General features: G+C 43.6%; 1 long non-coding RNA gene across 1 annotated transcript; it reads left to right on the top strand.

Annotated features, from left to right (window-relative positions):
- Window positions 1–233: 233 nt before the first annotated feature.
- LOC311584800 lies at window positions 234–14,902 on the top strand. The gene is made up of 3 exons (XR_014775005.1): window positions 234–359; window positions 8,467–8,595; window positions 14,865–14,902. It is a non-coding gene; the product is annotated as an uncharacterized lncRNA (long non-coding RNA).
- Window positions 14,903–15,985: the final 1,083 nt, after the last annotated feature.

Below are 15,985 nucleotides of genomic sequence, written 5' to 3'. Positions count from 1 at the left end.
ACATGCCGGCCAGCTGAGGGCTTTTGCCTTCGTTCAAGGCCCAAATAGGAGAGAGATACACTATTGTTTTTCGTAAACATGTTCTCACTTATGAACACTGTGGTGGTTGAAAGACCTCTATAAGTCTGCAGCATTTGGATCCTTGCTCCCCAGGTGGTGGGGAGGAGTGGGAGGTGTGGCCTTGCTGAAGAAAATGAGTCACTTGGGGCTGGGTTTAAGGTTTTAAAGGACTTTATACCACTTCAAGTTAGTGCTCTTTGCCTCCTCCTTGTGCGTTGGGCTTGTGTTCTCAGCTGCGGCTCCAGCCACCTGCCACCAAGCCTTTGCTCTGCCAGCATGGACTCTAGCCTTCTGGAAAAGTAAGCCAGGTTAACCTTGCTTTATCAGTTCTCCTGCCCATGGTATATCACAGCAATAGGAAAGTGCCTAATGCAAACAGGAAGGTCTCTCTGTGTTCTCTGGTCATTTACCATGGTGCCCTTGTCTCTCTGATCTATTTCACTTGTTTTGTTCTGTTTCCTCTTGGTCCCTTCTCTTCTGTTTTGGTCTCCCAGGCAGTGGCTTCCATCTGGTATCTAGTGATCTTCGGCTGACTGTATAAAATCTTAGGGACTAAGGAACTGAATGGACCATCTGTGAGCAGGGTGACATCAAATAGAGCTGAGCACAGCTCAGTCCTGTGAGCCCAACATGAGCGTCACTGGACATTTCTCCGGCCTGGGAGAAAACTGTGTGAAACAGACAGACAGGCTGGTTAAAGGTTTTGTTTGATGTCACCTGTAATCTTAGGACCTGTGATGACGAGACAATGATTCTCATTAATTCAGTGACAGTCTAGAATACAATGAACCTTAGGATAGCCTGGGCTACAAAGTGAATCCTGGTCTCAAAAACACCAAAGGCATCCTGGAGAAGTGACTTAGCACTTGAGAGCACCGGCTGCTCTTCTGGAGGACCCAGTTCCTAGCACCCACACAGTGGTCCACAATCACCTGTAAGTCCAGTTCCAGGAGATCCAATGCCCTTTCTAGCCTCTGCAGGCACCAGGTATGCAAGTAGTACACACACACACACACACACACACACACACACACACACACACACAGAGAGAGAGAGAGAGAGAGAGAGAGAGAGAGAGAGAGAGAGAGAGAGAGAGAAAACACTCAGTTATAATAAGTGAAAACAGTAAACACCAAAAAAGAAAAAAAAATGAGGGGGAGGAAAGGGGGTGAAGGAGACAAGTGAGAGGCTTAAGGCTCAGCATTCATAATTTTACTTCTTTTCTATTATATCCGCCTTCACCTGTGGCTCTCTCTCCCTCTGTTTCCCAAAACTTCACTCCCCCGACTCCTTTCTGCCTCCCTGTGCCCCCACAACCCTCTCCTGGCTTCCTTCCTTTCTCAGGGTTGGGAGCTGACTAATGGCCCCCACGGAGGCTAACCAGTGAGCTGTTGTCAAATCCTCAAGCCTGCACTGACTGTCCGGGTCTCCAGCTGTCCTCTCCATCGCTTGGTCCTGCCGCTCTTCTCTGAGGTATGGAGAGTCGGCAACCTGTGCTCCTGGTCTGGAACTTTGACCTTCACAGGGAGACTTCCCACTGACCTCCCTGCTCTCACTGTCATGCTATTTGTGTCCACAGTCACTGAGTGCTGCGTGGGTGTCAGGAGACAAGAGGCTTGCTTTCCCTGCTGTGGGCACTTACGTGTCCTTCCCTGCCCTCTAGGTTCCTGTCCTTTACCTCTGGATTGCAAAGTTCTGTGCCTGTTTCTGCCTAGCCTCATGTCTTCTGTGTGCTTTTTGGCTCACACAGGTTTTCTTTATGCGACCATGTCTCCCTGTGGTGCTCAAGCTGTTTTCCAACTCATGAGGTCATTTGAACTCCCACCGCAGCATCCCAAACAGTGGGAGACAGAACAGTGCAGGTGGAGGCGTGAGTTGGCCTGGATGTTTTAAAAGATTATTATTATTTTTTTTGATACTGTCATTGCATTTGGCAGGGAGGAGAATGGAGTTATGCACCCATTTCACTACGTTTAACAGAGGTCTTAGAGCACATTCAAATGTCTTAAAAATTTTTATTAATACTTTCATTTTATTACACATGTATAAAACAAACTACATACAGCAGGGAGAACCATGTGACAATCATGAGAATAATGAGTTCTATACATGTTACATTCATAGTGACTTGGCCATCTGCATTCGTCTCGTTTGAAGTAAGTGTCTTTCCTGTCTTGTTGGGTCTAAATTTCCGAGTGAAAGTCAATATCTATCCTATCTCAACTCTAATAGCTTAACTTCTTTATATTAATCTAAGACGATCTTGCCCCCTAATCAACTAAGCTTGGTTGTAAAACTATACTATCTTGTCGTCAATGCCCCTCAGAGACTTGAGAAGGAATAAAACTTAAATTCCTGAGGGAATCAGCAATGTGGGTTAGCAGCTTCCAGAATGTACAAATTGACCTAAGACAGTTTACTGCCTGACCACTCACCCAATACACTTTATAACGCTGACTTGGCTTAGTGCGGCCGTTTGACTCTGCCTGCATCTAAGTTGCCCATTTTTAGGCAGATTCTGTTTGTGGCAGGAATGAGGACATTTTGCCCAATGGCTGGTTTGCCACCTTTGAAGCCATCTCCATAAGGAGGTTCTTTGATGCTCATCATCTCTTTGAGGTTGGCTGGGTGTTGTCAGGAGTTAACTTGTCTTGTTGTCGAAGAAATTTAGGACTGTAAGAACATCTTTAAATGCCATATTCTGTGTGTCTCTGAGGCTTTTGAAGACCTTATTCAACTAATTTACCACATATATTGATAGAGTCGTATCTATCTGTTAGACTTAGGATATATATTCTTGTGTTAAAATCTGCCAAGTGTTTTTTTTTTTTTTTTTTGGAAAATTCCATGCATGTATGCAATGTTTTTCAGTCACAGACACCACACCCTGTACCTCTTTCCAACTTCTGGGATCTCCCAACTCCACTTAATAACACTCTGAATAGCACATGAGTGTGGGCCCATTCATTTATTTCTGTGGTATTTCCTGCAACAGTGAGACAAGACAGTTTGGGAGTGAAAACCTGGCTCCATTTCACTGTATTTAGAAGAAATTTCCTGCCTATGACACATCATAAACATTTGAAATAACTGTTTTTCCTTCTAGAATGCATTACCATCTGCCTCAAAAATAGTTAATTAAGAAATTAAGTCTGGCATGTAGTTCAGTGGAAGAATTACTGCTTAGCATCCAAAAGGTCATAGAGTCTCTTCCCAATGCCAGATTTAAAAACAATAATAAAGGACTGATGTCACAAACAGTCATGCTCTAGAGTTTCTAGAATAGATTCCTTTGTTGTAACTGGGATAGAGGTCATTAGTATTATATTCTGGAAAGAAGCTGCCTGCATTGTAGCCACATCCTGAGAACTTCAGTGAGGTGAGATTCAAAACTAATGGAGTGGGTGGGGCTGAGAGGTGGCTCAGTGATTAGAACACAGGCTGCTCTTGCAGAAGACCAGGGTTCAGTTCCCAGCACCCACAAGTAGGCTCACAACTATCTGGAACCCTGGTTCCAGGGGACCCAACACCATCTCTGACCTCTGAGGAGGTTTGTGCACACACATGCAAGCAAAACACTCATATACATAAAATAAAATAAAACTCTAAACACCATATAAATAAAACATTTAAAGTAATGGACTAACTTGTTTAACAGAGGAAATCTCAAGACTTGATAGCACTCAGGATGAACCATTGTCACTGCTTTTATCCAGGTCTACAAGTGAGACAGAATAAAGCAGAAGAAAATGGTATGTGTAGTGTGCCAGGGAAAGGAGGAAGTTCAAGGTTGCACACATCTCAGGAAACAGCTGTAGTTGCTAAGAGACTAACATCCTTCAGTGTTCACAGGAGCAACAGGAAAGCCACACAGAGGGCAGGAGTGTGTTCTATCTGGATAGGATTTAAATAATGTGAAAGCAGAGAGCAGAGAGTGAAATGCTACTAGAGCTGTTTCCTGATCATAGGGAAGTGACCAGGAAAATGTTCCCCAGGGCCAGCAAGGATCACCAATGTAACTGTGCTCTAAAAGGCCAGTGCAACTATGGTCTAAGATTCCAGTGCAACTGTGGTCTAAGAGGCCAGTGCAACCGTGGTCTAAGAGGACAGTGCAACTATGGTCTAAGATTCCAGTGCAACTGTGGTCTAAGAGGCCAGTGCAACTGTGGTCTAAGATTCCAGTGCAACTATGGTCTAAGATTCCAGTGCAACTGTGGTCTAAGAGGCCAGTGCAACCGTGGTCTAAGAGGACAGTGCAACTGTGGTCTAAGAGAACAGTGCAACTATGGTCTAAGATTCCAGTGCAACTGTGGTCTAAGAGGACAGTGCAACTGTGGTCTAAGAGGCCAGTGCAACTATGGTCTAAGATTCCAGTGCAACTGTGGTCTAAGAGGCCAGTGCAACTGTGGTCTAAGAGGCCAGTGCAACCGTGGTCTAAGAGGACAGTGCAACTGTGGTCTAAGAGAACAGTGCAACTATGGTCTAAGAGGCCAGTGCAACTGTGGTTCTAAGAGGCCAGTGCAACCGTGGTCTAAGAGGCCAGTGCAACTGTGGTCTAAGAGGACAGTGCAACCGTGGTCTAAGAGGACAGTGCAACCGTGGTCTAAGAGGACAGTGCAACCGTGGTCTAAGAGGACAGTGCAACTATGGTCTAAGATTCCAGTGCAACTGTGGTCTAAGAGGCCAGTGCAACTGTGGTCTAAGATTCCAGTGCAACTATGGTCTAAGATTCCAGTGCAACTGTGGTCTAAGAGGCCAGTGCAACCGTGGTCTAAGAGGACAGTGCAACCGTGGTCTAAGAGGACAGTGCAACTGTGGTCTAAGAGGACAGTGCAACCGTGGTCTAAGAGGACAGTGCAACTGTGGTCTAAGAGGACAGTGCAACTGTGGTCTAAGAGGCCAGTGCAACTGTGGTCTAAGAGGCCAGTGCAACTGTGGTCTAAGAGGCCAGTGCAACTGTGGTCTAAGAGGCCAGTGCAACTGTGGTCTAAGAGGACAGTGCAACTGTGGTCTAAGAGGCTGCCTCATTTGTTACAATACAAATGTATTGGTTAGGCCTAAGAAGTAAATAATTGACACAGGGAAACAGAAGCGTACTTTTAGGCTGTCAGTTCTACTCTGGGCAGAAACTACACTAATTAAAATCTATTCCTAAACTATGGTAAACAAACTACTCTAAACTGATATATTATACATATACCCCAAGCATTTGCCACTGATGCTCGTCTGGCTGTTCTTCCCTTGTCTTCCTACTCCGTCAACCTTCTCTCTCCAACTGCCTCTCCTCATTCTCCTCCCCAGATTCCAGCCTTCCACTCCCTCCTTCTGCCCAGCTCATTGGCTAAACAGGGCTTTATTGACAGTTGTTATACACATTCACAATACCTCCACACTCCATCTCATGCTGGTGGCAGGACTTGGTAAAGTAATTGCTCACCAATTACTGGTTCTATAGGCAGGCAATAAGGAAGACTGAGGGATTATGAGTCTTGCACCATGATGTGAGAGAGCAGCTAACCCAGGCAATGATTGCTAGGGTCAGAGTTCCTTCTCAGAAGCCCTGAGAGGCCATAGTGTGAAGCCTACATTTAGGTGGTGGCCCAAAGATGTTGATGATGCCTCTTGGAGGATGCAGGCATAGAATGGAGTGGTCCAAGAGAGGGCCTGTGTATGCTCTGAGTTTCAGAGCTGGAGGGGCCAGCTGTCCAGGGGCTTCAGAGGTGGGTGTGCCCTGGGGGCAGACACCCTACAGAGAGCTGCAGGACTTGCTGCTTGCATGGCTGTTTTTAGGTCTCCCTTAGGTCTGCTATTTCCTGGCCATGACCCCATTCTACCCTTTGAGGATGGCAATATTAGCAATGGGCACATGGCTTAGTTGGCAAGGTGCTTAACACTAGAGTGGGGCCCTGAGTGTGAATCCACAGAACTCAAGCAAAGACAGGTCCAGTAGTGAGCAACTGTAATCCAAGTGTTCCTTCTGCAAGGTGGGAGGTAGTGGTACAAGAAGCCTGGGAGCTTGGGGTCGGGGAGTAGAGCCAGCTAGGCTGCTGCACACAGCAGTGAGCGGCACTGCCGATTGGTCTCAAACACAGTAGGTAACGGCCAATCCCTGCGGTTGTCCTCTGGCCTCCGCATGCACCCTCACACTTGCATCCCAATACTCAAACACATGCATGCACACACATACACATGCACCATGCAAACCTATATACACCACACACATATGAGGTGCTATGGTATGTTGGCAACACATAAAGTGTGTACATTTCAGTTAGTCTGATTGGGGTTACTTATAGGAGCTGTGTAAGAGGTAATTTATAAGATCATGGAGAAGCACCTTACCTGTAGCTATACCACTGAGGAACTTGTCTCTCCCTCTCCTAACAGCTATTAACTCTCAGTGGATCAGCAGGGAGGGGTGGGCCTTGGGATGGTCATTCTTGTTCATCAACTTGACTACATCTGCAGTAAACTAAAGCCCAGGCAGCTGGATACACCAGTGAGGGCTGTTTCTTAGTTAAATCATTTGAAATGGGAAGACTCACCTTTAATCCAGATCTTATGGAGTTGAAAGAGCCACCTTTAATGTGGACCACACCTTCTGGTGGCAGCGTATATAAAGGACACGGTAGAAGGAAGCTGTTGCTCTCTGTCTGCTTGCCCCACCCTCACTGGCAAGTCCATTCCTTCACTGGCAGTAGAGCCTGCTTCTTCAGGATCCCTATGTGTACTGAAGACCAGGTGAGACACCAGCTCGTGACTGAACAACTGCTGGATCATTTTACTTTGACACCATTGTTACACTAGCTGGACCATGTTCTGTGAGCATCTGTCTATCTATCTATCTATCTATCTATCTATCTATCTATCTATCTACCTACCTATCTACCTATCTAATAATATTCTATATATTTATCTTATCTGTTCTGTTCCTCTAGAGAACCCTGAAGAATTCAATCCTGAATAATTCTCCTTTTGATTTTTATTCTTCTAACTTTACTTTTTCTCCCTCATAACCCCCAGGAAAATCCTTCAAGCAGTACAAAAATCACAATGAAGTTATGTTCTATTTTTATGTAAATGAACAATTAAAATGTGTATACATAAGAAAAACATGTTCCCTAATACGTTCACAAGTCCAAATGTTTATATATTATGGGTGAGAAACAAATGAACAACAAATTATTCCCAAGAACCCATATACATTTGTAACTAAGTAATTTGTTATATATTAAGAATGTGAGCACACAGGGTAACCTCTCAGCCACCTTTTCTTTATGTGCAGGCAGCTATTTGTGCGCCCAAAGAAAAATCAATTACCATCAAAAGCAATCTTGCAGAAATCTTAAAAGAATCACAAACCTAAAGTTTTATATACAAAGGCAGTCAGCCATTTCTACTTTAAATCATCAAGGTGTGCATCTACTCGTTAATACTTGTTGTGAAATCATATCAGGAAGCTGAGGGTAAAAAACAGGATAAGGAAATTAATCATCATCTCTGTCACCAGCCCAGCTTGAAATAGTCACATCAGCCAGTGCTGCTCTGAGCCATTGTTCTTGCAGACCAACCTCCAAAAGTCCCTAGATTTGCTATTAAGAGTGTACTTTTTCTTAACATCAGATTGTCCCCTAAAATTTTCTGCATGAGATTCAGTAGCTGAAACATCTATACCTAAATTTGCTAAACAATTTATCTTTCCTTAGAACTGTCTATATGAGAGCCACTAGCAAAAATATCTTTACCTAACCTTGCTAAGCAATGTAGTTTTCCAAACTCTTTCTAAGGGTAGAGGTCATTGCCAGCCGTGTACATCTGAGGTTCTTTTCCAGGGTGGTGTCTGAATCATTAATCTGCTCCAGCAGCAATGCCTGAAAGAGATCAAGCATTATTGTTGTGAGTGCCAGTGATACTGCCCAGGGAGGAGCTAGGAGTCACCTTGAGTATACTACTATGTATTATGACAGATGTGATGACCACAAGGACAACATGCAGAGCTGTGCTCCATAACAGCACAGAGTCTTCAGGACACGTAGTCCTGGGCTATGCCTCTCCGAGATACCCGTCGTGGGTATGTTAACCAGTGAGGGTAGATTCCATGAGTTCTAGAGTTGTTTTGCTGTTCTTTCTTCACACACACACACACCCAACAGATGTCTGTGGCTTGGGCTGCCACTGCAGATTCTGTTGATGTCTGAGGTACATGTTAGGACCAGAGGATGTGAGGATGCCCGTGACCTCATGACCTGTGCTGCTGCTGCGGGCCATGTGTTGTCCATGACCCTGCTGCACTTAGGGGCCATGTTGGTGTCCATAGTCTGTGTTACCATCCAAGACCATGTTGGTGTGTGTGGTCTGTGTGCTTCCTAAGGCCATGTTGATGCCCGTGGGCTTTGTTGCCTCTAGACATCATGTCGTTGCCCGTGGTCTGTGCTGCACCTGAATCCACGTGGACATCCATGATCCTTGCTGCCTCTGACTATAAAGGACAAGGAAGCTTCTTTTGCCATAGAATTGATGACTGCAGACGCCCAGGTGAGAGTGAGAGACATAGAAGGCTTCTGTGACAACATCTCTTCCCACCCCCAACCCCTTCCTCACTCCCCCACAAAAGAAACAATCTAGACAGGAAGCCATTGAAGAGAGCTCTTTAAAATTGTGATACAGATGTTGAAGTGTGACTCTTCCCAGCTGATGGCTTCAGGCAGAGGTGGGCATGGAGGAAATATTCAGTTCTTATGGCGCTGGCCACTGAGAGTCTGACCATGCTTCAGTGAGTGTATGACCACCACTTGGACCTGGTATTTTATTGTACACCCTTGGTACAAGGGTGGGGGTGGACCTGGAGGACTGGGGAGTGAATATGATTGGGCTACATTATGGGGAATATTACCACTCCTCCTAAGAAGACAAAAAGCCATATAGTATGCTAAATAAAATGTGCAATATATAGAAAATGATTATGGGAACAAACTTTTACCTCTAGATCAAGTGTACTTGCTCCTTAGGTTTTAAAATATTCAATCACCTCACTCTAGTATTTCAAGTGAAACAGTAAAATGGAAGCATCAGGCTTTTTCCCTATCTCCTGCTACAGAGAAAATAATTCGGGAAACTAATACCGTCTCCTCTATTAAAATATATATTGGACCAGTCCCTTAAGTTTGTTTTAGAGTGGCAATAAATATTTAGGTCTGGCCTGCAATGATATTCTTAATTTTAGAACAGCGTCCCCAAACCATAAGTGGAGAGTGGTGCTTACTGACTTGCTCCACATGGCTTGGCTCAGCCTGATTTCTTTTTTTTTTCTTTTTTTTTTTTTAATATTTATTTATTTTATGTATTGCATATGAGTGCTTTATCTGCAGAAGAGGGTATCAGATTACATTATAGATGGTTGTGAGCCACCATGTGGTTGCTGGGAATTGAACTCAGGACCTCTGGAAGAGCAGGTGACGCTCTTAACCACTGAGCCATCTCTCCAGCCCCTCAGCCTGATTTCTTATAGCAACCAGGGCCACCAGCCCAGGGATGGTACCACCACAATGGGCTGGGCGCTCCCCCATCAGTCACTAATTAAGAATATACCCTGCAGTTCGATATTGTGGGGGCATTTTCTCACTTAAGGTTCCTTCCTTTCAGATAACTCTAGCTTGTGCCAAGTTGTCATAAGATTATCTAGCACACCTGCTCATCTCTACAGGCCAATAAGAGAATGCCTGCCACCAATGTAAGTTCAGAGTAACTGAACAGGGATGACTTGGGATCTTCGTTTCTAGGCACGTCCAAGGCATAGTGCATATGAGGGTTGAGAGCGTAGTTTATAAATATAGCCACAGCCTTGTGAGATGATTGCTTTTAAAGGCTGCACATAGACAATATATGTATTTGATTTCAGTCTGATTATGTAGTGTTGTGGTTATTTACCAGTATTGCCTATTAATGTCTATTATAAGGCCTAAATATTATTATTAGGGCAGTATTTTTTCTTCCTATTTGGGTTTTCGAGACAGGGTTTTTCTGTGTAAGAGCTCTAGTCATCCTAGAACTAGCTCCATAGACCACGCTGGCCTCGAACTCACAGAGATCTGCCTGCTTCTGCACCCAAGTGCTGAGATCAAAGGCATGTGCCACCACTTACCAGTTTAGGGACTTATTTTCTAACACATTCACAATCAATCAAGACACAGATACCTGATATGTTTTAAAATAGCCTTAACCTGGGGCAGAGGAGATAGTAATCCCCTAAACCATTTCCCATAGTGGGGCAGGAATCCCATGCCATCTGCTTCTAATAATTTCTATCAAGCTACCTCCTGTCCATAATCCCAAATACTTGCTCATTACCATCATCTGGGCCAAGTCTCCATCCATGCCGGCCATGTGCTTCTCCTCCCCTGACCCATGGCACAGCCTCCTTCTTCCTCCCCTCTCCTCCAGTCTTCTTCCTCCCAAGACTCTCTGTCTCTCCAAGCTCTGGAACCTTAGCCACAGCTATCCCATTTGCCCTGCCCAGGTGTGATGGCTTTTATTGGTCAAACAGGTTAGGCTCTTAGGCAAGGTACAAGTGGGTCACTGAGGCAGCAAGCAGTAATTAGCATCAAAATACATCAGACCAACCTCCACAATGCAGTTCTGTTGCTTCATAGAGACAGATTGTGTTTTAACATGGAGATGAGAGGCTTTGTGCAAAGGAGGTAGGACTGATGTTCATCAGATACCTCCCTATAATGGCAAAACCTTTATTCATAATGATATACATTTATAGTAACAAAAACCATTGTAGAATAGAAACTAACTGGCCAGTATGATGCCCTGTGGCACATCCTTCCAGGGACCAGAAAGGAAAGTAAAACCAAAACTGGTGAGATCGGAGAACCACTGAACTTTTCTATATTTTGTTTCCTATTACTCAAATTATTTCCATATTACCAATATAAATCTATATAGTCTCTGAAAAAGTAAATAAAATTCTATTACACAAATATTCTATAATTCACTGACCCATCTGTTACTATTAAGCGCGTAGAATGTTTCAGTGGTACTGTTGGAAAGTTGTCAAGAAGAGTTTTACTCATACACATTTGAATACAGTTTCCATTTCTTCACGGAGAGCTTTCTTTCATTCTTCGTTTTCCCCCCGAGACATAGTTTTTCTGTCCTGGATTTACTTTGTATTCCAGGATGGCCTTGAACTCACATAGATCCACCTGCCCCTGCCTCCAAGTGCTGGGATTACAGGCGTGCCCCACCATGCCTGGCTCAGGAAGAGCTTTCAATGCTAGAATTGTCAAGTAAAAAAACTACCAAGCTTTTTTGTAAAACTAAGCTCCCTGGTCTTCAGCTCCATCAGAGACTTGAGAAGGAATAGACTTTATTATGTCAGTATGTGGGGAGTGCAGGTTAGTAGCTTTCCAAGTGAGAAGATGACAGAAATAGCTTGCCACCTGAATAGTCATCCAGAACTCTCTATAACATTGGAGCATCTTCTTCAGCCTTCTGGCCCGATATATCTGACAGACATGTTTGTGAGGCAGGAACTATTTGGACTTGCTTACCCTGTCTTGGCAGAGTTTGGCCTTCGAATCAGCCAGCATCCAAACTTGTCCCTTTTTAGGCGGAATTCTGTCTGTGGTAGAAATGAGGTCATTTTGTCCAGTGGCTTGTTTGCCACATTTGAAGCCATCTTCATAAGGAGATTCTGTGATGCTCATCATCCTCTTTGAGGTAGGCTAGATGTTGCCAGGGTTAACTTGTCTCATCATCAGTGAATCTTTAAAATAATGAAAACATTTTTAAATGCCACATTTTGTATGTCTTTGAGGTTTTAAAAGACCTTATCTAACTATTTTACCTTATCTTTCTATAGAATCCTATGTATCTGTTGTCCCTAATATGTATATTCTTGTGAAAGTAGACTAGTAATTGATATTACCATGATTTGATCAACTAACAATTAACTTGTATAACTTATTTATCCTAAACATCCTGCAATAGCACTTTCAAAGTATTGGAAGTAAACCTTGTATTATAATTGAGTTATATGGGGACAATACCTCATTATAGAATATATATATATATGTATCATTCTATGTATATATATGTATATAATCCTATATTTGAGTTCTGTACCACTGTATCTAAAATTAAACTTATTTTGCATCTATATAAAAATTCTATACCAGTGAATTAAAAAATAAGGCTGTGAGTGACAATTGAGGCATTAAGTTGAGGAGTAGATTTACTAATTTACTTTTTGTTCTATTTTCCCTATGTATTTCTATATTCCCCCTTCTTTCTTTTCAACCCCATCTCCAAACCTAAGAATGTAAGATAAAGGAAAAGAGAGACATTTCTGAGTCTAACCTTATTTTTACTTTAAATAAGACCAATAATAACTTGTAACCAACTCCCATTGATAGTAACCCTCTATAGCCCTAGAAAGCACCCAAAAATCTACCTGACCCCTTTATGTGCAGGCAACGTGGCTTTGTTCTCTTAAGGTTTCTTCCTGCTCATTAGGGATGAATAATGCCCTGGTAGTGGCCCAAATCAAATTGGGGAGATGGTTAAACAAGCTAGGAATAGTATTTGTGGTCCAGTTTCTAAATGTTGAGAAATTCCAGGCTTAGTTAGAGTTCTGTGTGGGACAGTCTGAATTTTGTTTAGAGGTTAATATGCCTTCAGTCTAGATAGCTGTTTTGAGTTGATAATGACAAGATGTGATGGAGATCGATTTACATTCAGAATTTTAGACGCACCAAGATAGGAAAGACGCACCTCATTTCTTCAAGGCTGTCAAATACAAATAGCCAAAACACTAAGAATATAACATTTACATAATTCCTGATGTGTCATGGTTATTATTGCTATAGGTAGTTTATTGACTATGTGTTATAATATAACTGTACATGTAAAAAATAAAAAAATGTTTAATTATTAAAAAAAGGAAAAATGACAGGCATGTTTTACTTTCCAGCATTGAGTGCAAAAGGAGAATTCCACCCTGTTTAGTAATAATTCTAGAGATTCCAACTAGTTTAATAAATGTGTAGGTGAGGATGTAGACACAGGCTATGTGTAGGTGAGGATGTAGACACAGGCTATGTGTAGTGAGGATGTAGACACAGGCTATGTGTAGGGGAGGATGTAGACACAGGCTATGTGTAGGGAAGGATGTAGACACAGGCTATGTGTAGGTGAGGATGTAGACACAGGCTATGTGTAGTGAGGATGTAGACACAGGCTATGTGCAGGGGAGGATGTAGACACAGGCTATGTGTAGGGGAGGATGTAGACACAGGCTATGTGTAGTGAGGATGTAGACACAGGCTATGTGTAGTGAGGATGTAGACACAGGCTATGTGTAGTGAGGATGTAGACACAGTCTATGTGTAGGGGAGGATGTAGGCACAGGCTATGTACAGGGAAGGATGTAGACACAGGCTATGTGTAGGGAAGGATGTAGACACAGGCTATGTGCAGGGGAGGATGTAGACACAGGCTATGTGTAGTGAGGATGTAGACACAGGCTATGTGCAGGGGAGGATGCAGACACAGGCTATGTGCAGGGGAGGATGTAGACACAGGCTATGTGTAGTGAGGATGTAGACACAGGCTATGTGCAGGGGAGGATGTAGACACAGGCTATGTGCAGGGGAGGATGTAGACACAGGCTATGTGCAGGGGAGGATGTAGACACAGGCTATGTGTAGTGAGGATGTAGACACAGGCTATGTGTAGTGAGGATGTAGACACAGGCTATGTGTAGTGAGGATGTAGACACAGGCTATGTGCAGGGGAGGATGTAGACACAGGCTATGTGTAGGGGAGGATGTAGGCACAGGCTATGTGCAGGGGAGGATGTAGACACAGGCTATGTGTAGTGAGGATGTAGACACAGGCTATATGGAGGGGAGGATGTAGATTTAATTCAGAATGCCATGTTGATTTTTTTCAATATTTAAACAATTTCCCCAGAAACACCATTTTAGAAGAAACAAAGACAAGCTGTGCATCAAAAATCATTTAATGTGATATGTAATTTTCACATTGTGCTGAGTTTTGCTTCTGTGGCTTTTTGCTGCTACAAGTTCATCTGCCTCAGAGTTTTTCATATGCATGAAGCTACTTAAGGAAGGTAAAGACTAGCATAGTTCATTAATGTCTCTGAATACCCTCATGATTAGCAAGAGGCAGGGAAGGCTAACTCAAGGATGAAAATGACTGACACACGGGTTGAGAGCTTACTTCTTTTTTTTTTTTTTTTTTTTTTTTTGTTTTTTGAGACAAGGTTTCTCTGTGTAGCCTTGCCTGTCCTAGACTCGCTTTGTAGACCAGGCTAGCCTCGAACTCACAGCGATCCGCCTGCCTCTGCCTCCGAGAGCTTACTTCTTAAGCAGTGTACACGGACCAGGTCCAAGAACATACTGTTTTGGAAGGTCACACATCTCATGGCAACAATGTCTGAGTTCAGGCCGTCTCAGTTGCCACCTACTCAACTTCTGTCCATTAAAAACCCACCCTGCCCATCACAGTGGTTGTTCTAACATTCTTGGTGCTGAACCCACACACAAAGCCTTGGAGCCCACACAACTGCCATTTTACTTCAGACCATCCTGTCTCTTGTAAATGGCTTTGGTATTTTTATCCAACACAAGGGCCATTAAGACTAATTTTCAATGAAACTTAATGTGAGTCACTTTATTGATGAAGAACTGATATAAACAGGTGTGTGTGACCAGCAAAGTGTTGGATGACTGTCCATGAATCATTTTTCTTTCTTTCATTTCTTTTTGGGACAGGGTTTCTTTGTGTAGCCCTGGCTGTTCTGGAACTACTATGTGGACCAGGCTGGCCTTGAATTCCTTGTAGTGCCTGGATTGCTGGGAAACAGCACATCATGTGAGTGTGCCAAACACAAGACCAGAACATTCTCATTTGAAGATGACGACCACTTTCTGGCCTTCTGGTAACTAATGTGTCTGCAGTTGAAACTCTTACTTAGTGAAAGTGAGATTAGGGAATGTAGGAAATTTCCTTCCAGTCTTCAGTCCCCCTCCTATCTCTGGGCATCACCTACGTTTAATCTGAGCTATACCCTGGCTCCTGTTGCCCTTTGTAGCAGGAAACAGCTTAATAATAGTTTTTCAAACTATGCCAGAGGCCCAAGTAAACAGTGTTATTTCTAGCACACTGCTGATACTGTGATAGTTTCTAGTAAAAAGCAAAGCACAACAAAGCATGTTATTGTTGCAAACGCGTCCCTGATGACCCAGCACAAGGAACAGCAGTCTCGGGGGGCTCAGGTATGCATTTGCCCAGGCACATGAGAGACTTCTCTGTTCCAGAGGATGACTGCACCCACTTTCTCTGTGCATGCCCTTCTGCTGTTTCCTCACTCCTTTGTTCTGCTGCACCTGTTTCATGCATGAGAAGCCCACTGCTGCTCTGCACTTCACCCAAGGGCCAGCAGGAAGAACTATCCATTTCTATTTCCTTTCATCCCCCGTTTGCTTTTCTTACTCTAGGCTGCGAGGGTCTTGTATCCATCTTTCTCTTGCTGGCACCTGGCCATGGCCCGTAGTGAGAACTGTTAGGTAGGGATAATGGCTGATAAGGACCAATGCTGAGGGCTGTCTCAGGTAAGCAGGTTCTTCTGATAATGCGGGCCATCAAAACGGGGAATCCATCTCAGGACCCAATAGAAGGAAAGATGCAGGGAACAAACCAAAGTCCTCATTTTTACAAGATTTTAAAGGGAATGGATGTTTTAGGATATATGGCTTTACTGTCAGAATAAGGCCATAACTGGAGATTGTGGGTGACATCAGGGCTATGCCTGGTACAGACACAGAGATAAAAAAGGAATATTCAAGCTGTGCATGGTGGTGTTTGCTTTTATTCCCAGCACTCAGGAGGCAGA

This window comes from Acomys minous, assembly GCF_964271855.1.
Source record: "Acomys minous genome assembly, chromosome: 15".
Taxonomy (NCBI): domain Eukaryota; kingdom Metazoa; phylum Chordata; class Mammalia; order Rodentia; family Muridae; genus Acomys; species Acomys minous.
This window is presented reverse-complemented; position numbering and strand designations above follow the sequence as displayed.